General features: G+C 42.2%; 1 protein-coding gene and 1 long non-coding RNA gene across 8 annotated transcripts in view; one reads left to right on the top strand and one right to left on the bottom strand.

Moving 5' to 3' along the window:
- Positions 1-14,582, top strand: part of bsna (bassoon presynaptic cytomatrix protein a) — a 295,215-nt gene that overhangs the window by 71,172 nt on the left and 209,461 nt on the right. The gene's annotated exons all lie outside the window — the stretch shown is intronic.
- Positions 3,898-14,582, bottom strand: part of LOC133555232 (uncharacterized) — a 238,561-nt gene continuing 227,876 nt past the window's right edge. For all 3 annotated transcript variants that reach the window (XR_009807295.1, XR_009807296.1, XR_009807297.1), the window contains one exon: positions 3,898-4,053. This is a non-coding gene — a long non-coding RNA (uncharacterized LOC133555232). The remainder of the gene's footprint in view (positions 4,054-14,582) is intronic.

Below are 14,582 nucleotides of genomic sequence, written 5' to 3'. Positions count from 1 at the left end.
CATAATAGTGAGAGTCCAGTCCATAGCGGATCTAAGAAAATAGTAAAAATCCAGTCCATAGTGGATCTAACATAATAGTGAGAGTCCAGTCCATAGTGGATCTAACATAATAGTGAGAGTCCAGTCCATAGCGGATCTAAGAAAATAGTAAAAATCCAGTCCATAGTGGATCTAACATAATAGTGAGAGTCCAGTCCATAGTGGATCTAACATAATAGTGAGAGTCCAGTCCATAGTGGATCTAACATAATAGTGAGAGTCCAGTCCATAGTGGATCTAACATAATAGTGAGAGTCCAGTCCATAGTGGATCTAACATAATAGTGAGAGTCCAGTCCATAGTGGATCTAACATAATAGTGAGAGTCCAGTCTATAGTGGATCTAACATAATAGTGAGAGTCCAGTCCATAGTGGATCTTACATAATAGTGAGAGTCCAGTCCATAGTGGATCCAACATAATGAGAGTCCAGTCCTTAGTGGATCTAACATAATAGTGAGAGTCCAGTCCATAGTGGATCTAACATAATAGTGAGAGTCCAGTCCATAGAGGTTCCAACATAATAGTGAGAGTCCAGTCCATAGCGGATCTAAGATAATAGTAAAAATCCAGTCCATAGTGGATCCAACATAATAGTGAGAGTCCAGTCCATAGTGGATCCAACATAATAGTGAGAGTCCAGTCCATAGCGGATCTAACATAATAGTGAGAGTCCAGTCCATAGCGGATCTAAGAAAATAGTAAAAATCCAGTCCATAGTGGATCTAACATAATAGTGAGAGTCCAGTCCATAGTGGAACTAACATAATAGTGAGATTCCAGTCCATAGTGGATCTAACATAATAGTGAGAGTCCAGTCCATAGTGGAACCAACATAATAGTGAGAGTTCAGTCCATAGTGGATCTAACATAATAGTGAGAGTCCAGTCCATAGCGGATCTAAGAAAATAGTAAAAATCCAGTCCATAGTGGAACTAACATAATAGTGAGAGTCCAGTCCATAGTGGATCTAACATAATAGTGAGAGTCCAGTCCATAGTGGAACCAACATAATAGTGAGAGTTCAGTCCATAGTGGATCTAACATAATAGTGAGAGTCCAGTCCATAGTGGATCTAACATAATAGTGAGAGTCCAGTCCATAGTGGATCTAACATAATAGTGAGAGTCCAGTCCATAGCGGATCTAAGAAAATAGTAAAAATCCAGTCCATAGTGGAACTAACATAATAGTGAGAGTCCAGTCCATAGTGGAACTAACATAATAGTGAGAGTCCAGTCCATAGTGGAACTAACATAATAGTGAGATTCCAGTCCATAGTGGATCTAACATAATAGTGAGAGTCCAGTCCATAGTGGAACCAACATAATAGTGAGAGTTCAGTCCATAGTGGATCTAACATAATAGTGAGAGTCCAGTCCATAGTGGATCTAACATAATAGTGAGAGTCCAGTCCATAGTGGATCTAACATAATAGTGAGAGTCCAGTCCATAGTGGATCTAACATAATAGTGAGAGTCCAGTCCATAGTGGATCTAACATAATAGTGAGAGTCCAGTTTATAGTGGATCTAACATAATAGTGAGAGTCCAGTCCATAGTGGATCTAACATAATGGTGAGAGTCCAGTTCATAGTGGATCTAACATAATACTGTGAGTCCAATCCATAGTGGATCTAACATAATAGTGAGAGTCCAGTCCATAGAGGTTCCAACATAATAGTGAGAGTCCAGTCCATAGTGGATCTAACATAATAGTGAGAGTCCAGTCCATAGTGGATCTAACATAATAGTGAGAGTCCAGTTCATAGTGGATCTAACATAATAGTGAGAGTCCAGTCCATAGTGGATCTAACATAATAGTGAGAGTCCAGTCCATAGCGGATCTAAGATAATAGTAAAAATCCAGTCCATAGTGGATCTAACATAATAGTGAGAGTCCAGTTCATAGCGGATCTAACATAATAGTGAGAGTCCAGTCCATAGCGGATCTAACATAATAGTGAGAGTCCAGTCCATAGCGGATCTAAGAAAATAGTAAAAATCCAGTCCATAGTGGATCTAACATAATAGTGAGAGTCCAGTCCATAGTGGATCTAACATAATAGTGAGAGTCCAGTCCATAGTGGATCTAACATAATAGTGAGAGTCCAGTCCATAGTGGATCTAACATAATAGTGAGAGTCCAGTCCATAGTGGATCTAACATAATAGTGAGAGTCCAGTCCATAGTGGATCTAACATAATAGTGAGAGTCCAGTCTATAGTGGATCTAACATAATAGTGAGAGTCCAGTCCATAGTGGATCTTACATAATAGTGAGAGTCCAGTCCTTAGTGGATCCAACATAATAGTGAGAGTCCAGTCCATAGTGGATCTTACATAATAGTGAGAGTCCAGTCTATAGTGGATCTAACATAATAGTGAGAGTCCAGTCTATAGTGGATCTAACATAATAGTGAGAGTCCAGTCCATAGTGGATCTTACATAATAGTGAGAGTCCAGTCCATAGTGGATCCAACATAATGAGAGTCCAGTCCTTAGTGGATCTAACATAATAGTGAGAGTCCAGTCCATAGTGGATCTAACATAATAGTGAGAGTCCAGTCCATAGAGGTTCCAACATAATAGTGAGAGTCCAGTCCATAGCGGATCTAAGATAATAGTAAAAATCCAGTCCATAGTGGATCCAACATAATAGTGAGAGTCCAGTCCATAGTGGATCCAACATAATAGTGAGAGTCCAGTCCATAGCGGATCTAACATAATAGTGAGAGTCCAGTCCATAGCGGATCTAAGAAAATAGTAAAAATCCAGTCCATAGTGGATCTAACATAATAGTGAGAGTCCAGTTCATAGTGGATCTAACATAATAGTGAGAGTCCAGTCCATAGAGGTTCCAACATAATAGTGAGAGTCCAGTCCATAGTGGATCTAACATAATAGTGAGAGTCCAGTCCATAGCGGATCTAAGATAATAGTAAAAATCCAGTCCATAGTGGATCCAACATATTAGTGAGAGTCCAGTCCATAGTGGATCTAACATAATAGTGAGAGTCCAGTCCATAGTGGATCTAACATAATAATGAGAGTCCAGTTCATAGTGGATCTAACATAATAGTGTGAGTCCAGTCCATAGTGGATCTAACATAATAGTGAGAGTCCAGTCCATAGCGGATCTAAGATAATAGTATAAATCCAGTCCATAGTGGATCTAACATAATAGTGAGAGTCCAGTCCATAGTGGATCTAACATAATAGTGAGAGTTCAGTCCATAGTTGATCTAGTAAATTGTGTGATGTGGGGAAATATAATATAAACATAATAGTGAAAATCCAGTCCATATATATATATATACATATATATACACATATATATACCTTCTCATTCAATATGCTTTCTTTGTTTACATCCGGGGATATTTTTTTGTGTCTCTTGGGGTTTTGTCATAAAAATCCTGATAACTTTCTGTGTTAGTTCTTTGTCTGACAGCCGTCAGTCAGCTGAGTTGTTTTTAAAACACCAACAGGTGCATCTCAACAGACTAGATTATAAAGTCTCAACACTCATGCATTCTACAGCTTTACTCCACATGAATTATATACATTAGGAATACATTTCTCCATTTTGTTATCATTTTAATTATTGTCATGGACAACGACTCGTAAACAAATACAAATTCAGCCTTCCAGAAAGTGTGATTATTGCGAAAAATTCAATATCGTAAACTGCTGGTGTCGGCAAGTTTACAGTAGAAATAAACAGCCTTTTTTTCCACCATATTCAAATTCATCAGGAAGCACCTGTCAGTTTCTATTAGTTGAATGTAAGAGTTGGGGTGGATCATAACATAGAGGGGGGGGGGGGGGGGGGGCAGACGCTAACAGAGGTTGCAGGAGGATATTCAAAGGTTGGCTGGCTGCTGCCTCAGTCTGATAAGACTGTTTGGACTGACCTTTGCAAACAGGTCTGCATCAGAGTCCTGCGTGGACAGATGTCTTATCTCCTCCTTCCTCTTCTACCACATTGCACACAGCCGTCGGTGGCCGTGCTGTCCTGAGTTCGGGGGGAAAAAAAAAAATGTTCTCAGTACTTTGCTCTTTAATTCAGTTGGTTAATAAGAAACTGGAGACGCAAGAAGACCTGGACCAAATGCAGGGAAGAGACACAGCTGAGTAGGAGACAAGGGCAGGTATGGAGTTGATTGGCTAACACAAGAAAGAATAACTGAAGATCAGACGTACAGTGGGGCAAAAAAGTATTTAGTCATTGATTGATTGATACTTTTATTAGTAGATTTCACAGTTCAGTACATATTCCGTACAATTGACCACTAAATGGTAACACCCCAATAAGTTTTTCAACTTGTTTAAGTCCACGTTAATCAATTCATGGTACAAATATATACTATCAACATAATACAGTCATCACACAAGTTAATCATCATAGTATATACATTGAATTATTTACATTATTTACAATCCGGGGGGTGGGTGGGGAGCTTTGGTTGATATCAGTACTTCAGTCATCAATCAATCAATCAATCAATGTTTATTTATATAGCCCCAAATCACAAATGTCTCAAAGGACTGCACAAATCATTACGACTACAACATCCTGGGAAGAACCCACAAAAGGGCAAGGAAAACTCACACCCAGTGGGCAGGGAGAATTCACATCCAGTGGGACGCCAGCGACAATGCTGACTATGAGAAACCTTGGAGAGGACCTCAGATGTGGGCAACCCCCCCCCCCCCCTCTAGGGGACCGAAAGCAATGGATGTCGAGCGGGTCTAACATGATACTGTGAAAGTTCAATCCATAGTGGCTCCAAGACAGCAGTGAGAGTCCCGTCCACAGGAAACCATCTCAAGCGGATCAGCAGCGTAGAGATGTCCCCAACCGATACAGGCGAGCGGTCCATCCTGGGTCCCGACGAGCGGTCCATCCTGGGTCTCGACTCTGGACAGTCAGTACTTCATCCATGGTCATCGGACCGGACCCCCTCCACAAGGGAGGGGGGGACATAGGAGAAAGAAAAGAAGCGGCAGATCAACTGGTCTAAAAAGGAGGTCTATTTAAAGGCTAGAGTATACAGATGAGTTTTAAGATGAGACTTAACAATTGCATCAACAGAGAAATGGACATTGAAACAGTGTAGGTCTTATTTAGTAGGATATGTACAGCCAGCAGAGAACATAGTGAGTTCACATAGCATAAGAACAAGTAAATACATTAGAAGTACATTTGAGTTGTTTATAATCCGGGGAGATGGGATGTGAATGGAGGAGGGTATTAGTAAAGTGTTGAAGTTGCCTGGAGGTGTTGTTTTAGAGCGGTTTTGAAGGAGGATGGAGATGCACTTACTTTTACACCTGTTGGGAGTGCATTCCACATTGATGTGGCATAGAAAGAGAATGAGTTAAGACCTTTGTTAGATCGGAATCTGGGTTTAACGTGGTTTGTGGAGCTCCCCCTGGTGTTGTGGTTATGGCGGTCATTTACGTTAAGGAAGTAGTTTGACATGTACTTCGGGATCAAGGAGGTGTAGCGGATTTTATAGACTAGGCTCAGTGCAAGTTGTTTGACTCTGTCCTCCACCCTGAGCCAGCCCACTTTGGAGAAGTGGGTTGGATTGAGGTGTGATCTTGGGTGGAGGTCTAAAAGTAACTGGATTAGCTTATTCTGGGATGTTTGGAGTCTAGATTTGAGGGTTTTGGAGGTGCTGGGGTACCAGGAGGTGCAAGCGTAATCGAAGAAGGGTTGAATGAGAGTTCCCGCTAGAATCCTCAAGGTGTTTTTGTTGACCAGAGAGGAGATTCTGTAGAGGAATCTCGTTCTTTGGTTGACCTTTTTGATCACCTTGGTGGCCATTTTATCACAGGAAAGATTAGCCTCTAGAATGGAGTCAGCCAGCGATTGTGCAAGTTCTCCCACTTAAAATGATGACAGAGGTCTGTCATTTTCATCATAGGTACACTTCAACTGTGAGAGACAGAATGTGAAAAAAAAATCCAGGAATTCAAATTGTAGGAATTTTAAAGAATTTATTTGTAAATTATGGTGGAAAATAAGTATTTGGCCAACCATTCAAAGCTCTCACTGCTGGAAGGAGGTTTTGGCTCAAAATCTCACGATTCATGGCCCCATTCATTCTTTCCTTAACACGGATCAATCGTCCTGTCCCCTTAGCAGAAAAACAGCCCCAAAGCATGATGTTTCCACCCCCATGCTTCACAGTAGGTATGGTGTTCTTAGGATGCAACTCGGTATTCTTCTTCCTCCAAACACGACCAGTTGAGTTTATACCAAAAAGTTCTATTTTGGTTTCATCTGACCACATGACATTCTCCCAATCTTCTGCTGTATCATCCATGTATCCATTTTGGTGTAAACTCAACTCGTCGTGTTTGGAGGAAGAAGAATACTGAGGTGCATCCCAAGAACACTAATTAATTAAAAACCTCTTTTAACTCCGGCGTTTACCAAAGGCATGCGGTAAAGGCAAGCATGCGCTAATTATTTTAAAACCTCCTCTCACTCCGGCTCTTCCCAAAGGCATGCGGTAAATTTAGGCCTGCGCTTATAAATTTGAGTGTGATGTAAGGATACCATCATGAAAAGCACATTTAATTTAAAAAAAAACGTTATTTTGGCCTTACCTTTACTTATAAATGATGTCTATACGCAGCTCCTTCTGATCAAAAGCATCAATAACTTCTTTATACAAGTCTTCCTTATCTTTCTTCAGTTTTAAAAGTCTCTCTGTCTCGATGGAGATCTTCCTTTATTACCTCCTGCTTCGATTGAAAGTCCAGTTTAGAAAACTGTTTGATTTGAGATATGTAATCCTCCATGTTAAAAGTGCAAGCGTGAGGAAAAAATAAACGATCGCTGCTCACTCTTGCTGCTTGTTGTCACTTCTTCTGCAGCCGAGTAGTCGCAAGAAGGATCACTAGCGCCCTCTACCACCAGGAGGCGGGAGTCATTTAATGACTCCTATTTGACACACGCAGCTACGGTATTTTAATAAAACAAAGCTGCTTACTGTTCTTTTTAGCATATTCAATAGCTTGGACCTTAAATCCTACTGAATAGCTCTTAATCTTCTTCCCTTTATGCGATTTCAAATGATTGAAATCAGCCTCCTCCATTTTGAAAATGATGACAGGTGAATTGTCACTCGTGACGTGACGAGTTTGACCCGGTGGAAATTCTAGGCATATGCTAATTATTTGGCGAAACCAATTTGTCCCGGCGAAAATTCTAGACATGCGCTAATAAAAATAATTTTTGGCGAAACGAGTTTGACATGGCAGTACTCCCGTCCAAAGGCAAAACCTAGTAACTCACTTCTAGCTGATTTTGAGAAAACAAAGGAAAACCGATCTATCTTGATGCTGTCTTACAAAGATCTACAAAGTCATCAAACGTATAGATGTTTTCTTGAGCTTTCATTTTCTTGCCGATTGAGTCTGCTCTCATGAACGTGTGCCCTTTCTCCAGATATTTTATCACAATCTCGGGTGGGCCCCATTCTGCGTTTGCACATTGGGCAAGAGCCGTGTACAGCGTCCAGTTTTTATTTGGACCTCCACAGTTATCTGCCCAAAAGAGTATGCAAGGGGAAGAATCAAGAACAATACATTTAATGAAGGTGCTTGCAACGTCCTGGGCCAATCTTCCAAATATCCCCTTGTGCCATAATATCACATAATCAGGTTGACCGTCGGCCCCCCATTCGTGCAAATGTCTCATTAAAGACAATAAGGCGACTGACAAAGAAGCTCCGATTGGTCCCTTGAGATACTAGGTTTTTCAGTTGTATCTATGCGGTTATGTGGTAGTTGCTAGGTCCTGCCATGCGCGTAACAGCTTACTTACGGAACAAATTACAATATCGCATACACTAAGCATATCACCTAGGACAGAGGTCGGGAACCTTTTTGGCTGAGAGAGCCATGAAAGCCAAATATTTCAAAATGTATTTCCGTGAGAGCCATATCATATTTTTTAACACTGAATACAACTAAATGCGTGCATTTTTAAGTAAGACCAACATTTTTAGAGTATAAGAAGTCTTTTATTCTTTTTAATAACATTGTTATTCTGAAGCTAACCAATAATAAATAAAATGTCATGTCTGTTGATCATGTTTTTGTTTGGCCATGTGCTGTTTGTCCTTTGGACTCTTTAAGTTCCTGTTTTTTTCCACTCCCTTGTCTGGTTTCCTTGGTTACTCATTTTGTCCACCTGTCTCTGGTGGATAAAATGCCCGCTCACCTGCTTCCCGAGCACTAATCAGAGGCAGTATTTAAGCTCGTCTTTGCCAGTCAGTCACCAATGTTATCTTTTATTGCTCTGTCCTGACTTGTTTCATGCCTTGCCATAGTTTCGTGCTTCATGCCATGCCAAGTAAGTTGTGTTTGATTTATGTTCATAGTCCGTTTATGCATGAGCTTTGTTCCTTAGCCCAAGTTGTGCCTCCACTGTGAGCGATTTTTATTTGTTTCTTTTTTTTAGTTTAAATTAAATCATGTTTTTACCTAAATGCCATGTCCCGAGTAGTCCGTCTGCCTTCCTAAGGCAACGACCCCACAGCAATCTGCGACCCCCCCCCCATCGCGACATAAAATACTTCTTACCATTAATGCGACTTCTTGAACAGGTGCGGTAGAAAACGGATAGATGGATTTAAATGCATGAGAATGTTTTATATTTTGAACGTTATTTTTAGCACTGTGATTACCAGCGAAATTATTCATAATTTATTTATTTAAGCATTGAAGTCTCACCTTAAAACTCATTTGCATACTCTAGCCTTTAAATAGACTCCATTTTTAGACCAGTTGATCTGCCGTTTCTTTTCTTTTTCTCCTATGTCCCACTCTCCCTTGTGGAGGGGGTCCGGTCCGATCCGGTGGCCATGTACCGCTCGCCCGTGTATCGGCTGGGGACATCTCTGCGCTGCTGATCCGCCTCCGCTTGGGATGGTTTCCTGCTGGCTCCGCTGTGAACGGGACTCTCGCTGCTGTGTTGGATCCGCTTCGGACTGGACTCTCGCGACTGTGTTGGATCCATTATGGATTGAACTTTCACAGTATCATGTTAGACCCGCTCGACATCCATTGCTTTCCTCCTCTCCAAGGTTCTCATAGTCATCATTGCCACCGACGTCCCACTGGGTGTGAGTTTTCCTTGCCCTTATGTGGGCCTACCGAGGATGTCGTAGTGGTTTGTGTTGTGGTTTGTGCAGCCCTTTGAGACACTAGTGATCTAGGGCTATATAAGTAAACATTGATTGATTGATTGATAATTATCATGTTAAGCAATGTCAGCTAAGATTTATCTGAGAGCCAGATGCGTTCATCAAAAGAGCCACATCTGGTTCTAGAGCCATAGGTTCCTCTACCCCTGACCTAGGAACTCCAAAATTATTATCAGCTCAGTTTCGACCTGATAATAATTTTGGAGTTCCTAGGTCAGGGGTAGGGGAACCTATGGCTCTAGAGCCAGATGTGGCTCTTTTGATGAACGCAAAAATTATTATCAGCTCAGTTTCGACCGGGCTTCACGGTGGCAGAGGGGTTAGTGCGTCTGCCTCACAATACGAAGTTACTGCAGTCCTGCGTTCAAATCCAGGCTCGGGATCTTTCTGTGTGGAGTTTGCATGTTCTCCCCGTGAATGCGTGGGTTCCCTCCGGGTACTCCGGCTTCCTCCCACTTCCAAAGACATGCACCTGGGGATAGGTTGATTGGCAACACTAAATGGTCCCTAGTGTGTGAATGTTGTCTGTCTATCTGTGTTGGCCCTGTGATGAGGTGGCGACTTGTCCATGGTGTACCCCGCCTTCCGCCCGATTGTAGCTGAGATAGGCGCCAGCGCCCCCAGCGACCTCGAAAGGGAATAAGCGGTAGAAAAATGGATGGAATGATGGACAGTTTCGACCAAAATTGAGTTACTGGGTTTTGCCTTTGGACGGGAGAGTAATTCTAGTCAGGCGCATACTATATACCCGGCGGCAATTCAAGGAAATACGGTATCGTCCTTTTTTGAGATATTTCCTCTTACTTAGATTTCAGTTGTTTTGCAGTGATGTGTTTCCATTCGTGCACTGACTGTCTGTCTTCTCACGGAATGACCATTTTGGATTGGCTCCAAAGTGCTGAGGCAGATTTTAATTAGCAAATGTTATGGTGCCATCGCAATCAATGCCATCGACCAGTTGAGGTTATTCAGTGGAAAGATGCGAGTGGATGGCAAACACGTCGTGTGTGTGTGTGTACTGTATGTGTGTGTATGTGTGTGTGTGAACCTTTGACGCGTGTGCACTGGGATGGAACGATAAGACGACAATTTGGGAAATAGTGCGGGCGCAAATCCTCTGAAGTGAGAGGCGAGTGTGTTTTATGGCTACGTCTTGGAGCGAGAAAGCTTGCTGATGGCAATCCTGCAGAGATAGTCCCTTTGCACGTGTGTGTGCTCGTCTTCTCCTTTGTCAGGATGAAAGCGAAATGAAGTGTCAGTGCTGTCAGTTAGTTGTGGTTTTTTTAACCTACATGGAGGTGGAACGATGTAATTCTGCTTCGTCGTGTTGTGGTAAACCGGCGAAGAAGCGCCGGCACCGAATGGCAAAATGAGATGTTTATCACACATGGTGGCTCCCGCTGCTCTTTATGGAGAAACCAGCGTTCTGCTCGCAGCTGGAGTGTGCAGCACCTGCGAGACGCCAATTATGCTTCATTGATCGCACTTTGCTTTGCTATTATTTCTGTGTGTGTGTGTGTGTGTGTGTGTGTGTGTGTGTGTGTCAGTGACGTGCTGTCAGGGGAGGCAAGTGAGGCAGTGTTCCAAAACGAAGTCCATCCATTTTCTACCGCTTATTCCCTTTTGGGGTCGCGGGGGGCGCTGGCGCCTATCTCAGCTACAATCGGGCGGAAGGCGGGGTACACCCTGGACAAGTCGCCACCTCATCGCAGGGCCAACACAGATAGACAGACAACATTCACACACTAGGGACCATTTAGTGTTGCCAATCAACCTATCCCCAGGTGCATGTCTTTGGAAGTGGGAGGGGCCTATCCCCAGGTGCATGTCTTTGGAGGTGGGAGGGGCCTATCCCCAGGTGCATGTCTTTGGAAGTGGGAGGAAGCCGGAGTACCCGGAGGGAACCCACGCAGTCACGGGGAGAACATGCAAACTCCACACAGAAAGATACCGAGCCTGGATTTGAACCCAGGACTGCAGGACCTTCGTATTGTGAGGCAGACGCACTAACCCCTCTGCCACCGTGAAGCCCCAAAACGAAGTAATAAAATAAAATAGGTTATGGTATTTCACTTATGGTTTATACTTTCCATGTGATTTGGGTGCGGTTCGTGTATATTTTGATCATTTTCATGGTCGAAATTGCTGAAATTCCAAGTTTCCTGATCAAAACAATGCAGCAGATGAGAAGTGAGGCAGACACAGGCGGTGCCTCCACGGCTACATTGGGCATGTGAAGTCAATCAATCAATCAATGTTTATTTATATAGCCCCAAATCACAAATGTCTCAAAGGACTGCACAAATCATTACGACTACAACATCCTCGGAAGAACCCACAAAAGGGCAAGGAAAACTCACACCCAGTGGGCAGGGAGAATTCACATCCAGTGGGACGCCAGTGACAATGCTGACTATGAGAAACCTTGGAGAGGACCTCAGATGTGGGCAACCCCCCCCCTCTAGGGGACCGAAAGCAATGGATGTCGAGCGGGTCTAACATGATACTGTGAAAGTTCAATCCATAGTGGCTCCAACACAGCCGCGAGAGTTCAGTTCAAAGCGGATCCAAGACAGCAGCGAGAGTCCCGTCCACAGGAAACCATCTCAAGCGGAGGCGGATCAGCAGCGTAGAGATGTCCCCAACCGATACAGGCGAGCGGTCCATCCTGGGTCTCGACTCTGGACAGCCAGTACTTCATCCATGGTCATCGAACCGGACCCCCTCCACAAGGGAGGGGGGGACATAGGAGAAAGAAAAGAAGCGGCAGATCAACTGGTCTAAAAAGGAGGTCTATTTAAAGGCTACAGTATACAGATGAGTTTTAAGGTGAGACTTAAATGCTTCTACTGAGGTAGCATCTCGAACTGTTACCGGGAGGGCATTCCAGAGTACTGGAGCCCGAACGGAAAACTCTCTATAGCCCGCAGACTTTTTTTGGGCTCTAGGAATCACTAATAAGCCGGAGTCCTTTGAAGGCAGATTTCTTGCCGGGACATATGGTACAATACAATCGGCAAGATAGGATGGAGCTAGACCGTGTAGTATTTTATACGTAAGTAGTAAAACCTTAAAGTCACATCTTAAGTGCACAGGAAGCCAGTGCAGGTGAGCCAGTACAGGTATATATGTATGTATATATGTATATAAAGGTATATACAGTACAGGCGTAATGTGATCAAACTTTCTTGTTCTTGTCAAAAGTCTAGCAGCCGCATTTTGTACCAACTGTAATCTTTTAATGCTAGACATGGGGAGACCCGAAAATAATACGTTACAGTAGTCGAGGCGAGACGTAACAAACGCATGGATAATGATCTCGGCGTCTTTAGTGGACAAAATGGAGCAAATTTTTGCGATATTACGGAGATGAAAGAAGGCCGTTTTAGTAACGCTTTTAATGTGTGACTCAAAGGAGAGAGTTGGGTCGAAGATAATACCCAGATTTTTTACCGAGTCACCTTGTTTTATTATTTGGTTGTTAAATGTTAAAGTTGTATTATTAAATAGAGGTCGGTGTCTAGCAGGACCGATAATCAGCATTTCGTTTTTTTGGGGGGTTTTTTTGGCGTTAAATTGCAAAAAATTAGCGGACAACCATTGTTTAATTTCATTAAGACACGCTTCAAACTGACTACAGTCCGGCGTGTTGATCAGCTTTAGGGGCATGTAGAGTTGGGTGTCATCAGCATAGCAGTGAAAGTGAAGCCAAGTGAATTATATTTATATAGCGCTTTTCTCTAGTGACTCAAAGCGCTTTACATAGTGAAACCCAATATCTAAGTTACATTTAAACCAGTGTGGGTGGCACTGGGAGCTGGTGGGTAAAGTGTCTTGCCCAAGGACACAATGGCAGTGACTAGAATGGCGGAAGCGGGATTCGAACCTGCAACCCTCAAGTTGCTGGCACGGCCGCTCTACCAACCGAGCTATGCCACCAATAACATTGATGTGACAATCTGTCACTTCATTTCTGTTAGTTTTTCGTGTTTTTGTATTTACTTCCTGTTCAGTGCTCTTATTTTGTTGCATTTCCTGTTTTATTCACGGAGCACTGTTGTTTTTCTCTTTACTTTGATTGGCAGCGGTTCACACCTGCTGTCAATCAAACTAGTACCTATTTATGTTTCACTTGAGCACTTCTCAGCTCTATCAACCGAGCTAAGTCATCCCTATTTGCAAAATTCAACACATTTCATTCAAAATCATTTAAATCAAGGGGACATTTAATTTTGTTTCATATATTTATATTTAGTTTTGCGTTTTGTAGTCCAACCACAACCTAGATTACTTGGAAGAAAAAAAGCTACTATCTGGCAACAGATCCAGGCATATTTAAGAGGTAGAAGTCAAAAACTCTTACAAAATAAAAATAAAAAGTTGCTAAATATATCTCAGTCGAGGTTTGTTTTTTACCTTACTGTGCACCTTCCCTTCCTCTTCTAAAAATGACTTTTTTTTGCGAGGGGGCGCATGTTTGTTGCCAGGTGGAAAAGGCAGGTGTGGAGAGGCGGAGCTGCCCTGCCCAAGATGGTTTTCCAGTTTTCCTTGCCCTTGTGTGGGCTCTGTCGAGGATGTCGTTGTTGTTTGTGTTGTGGTTTGTGCAGCCCTTTGAGACACTAGTGATTTAGGGCTATATAAATAATCATTGATTGCTTTATTGATTGATCCATGTCGTTGTTGTTTGTGTTGTGGTTTGTGCAGCCCTTTGAGACACTAGTGATTTAGGGCTATATAAATAATCATTGATTGATTGATTGATCCATCCATTTCCTGCCGCTTATTCCCTTAGCATTTTTTTATTTTCTTTTTTTAAAAACTGTATTTATAACAAAAATTATGTCATTTTTATTCGAGTAAGCCAGCGTTTGTGGGCGTTTTTCGGCAGATGCAAAAATATTGTTTAATTTCTTGGAATGAAATTGAATTAAATGAATGTTTCTGATAATATTGGAGGATTATGTACTGTATCCAAGATTAAATACTTCTCTAAGCTGGACTTTAAGACAAAATGAATGCGGTCATACAAAGTATGTTTTTGCTGCTTCAGATACAAATACAGAAAGTTAATATACAGTGGGGCAAAAAAGTATTTAGTCAGCCACCGATTGTGCAAGTTCTCCCACTTAAAATGATGACAGAGGTCTGTAATTTTCATCATAGGTACACTTCAACTGTGAGAGACAGAATGTGCAAAAAAAATCCAGGAATTCACATTGTAGGAATTTTAAAGAATTTATTTGTAAATTATGGTAAAAAATAAGTATTTGGTCAACCATTCAAAGCTCTCACTGATGGAAAGAGGTTTTGGCTCAAA

Source organism: Nerophis ophidion, linkage group LG06 (assembly GCF_033978795.1).
Source record: "Nerophis ophidion isolate RoL-2023_Sa linkage group LG06, RoL_Noph_v1.0, whole genome shotgun sequence".
Lineage (NCBI taxonomy): Eukaryota > Metazoa > Chordata > Actinopteri > Syngnathiformes > Syngnathidae > Nerophis > Nerophis ophidion.
Note: the sequence above shows the minus strand (reverse complement) of the source record. Positions and strands in the feature narration are given on the sequence as shown.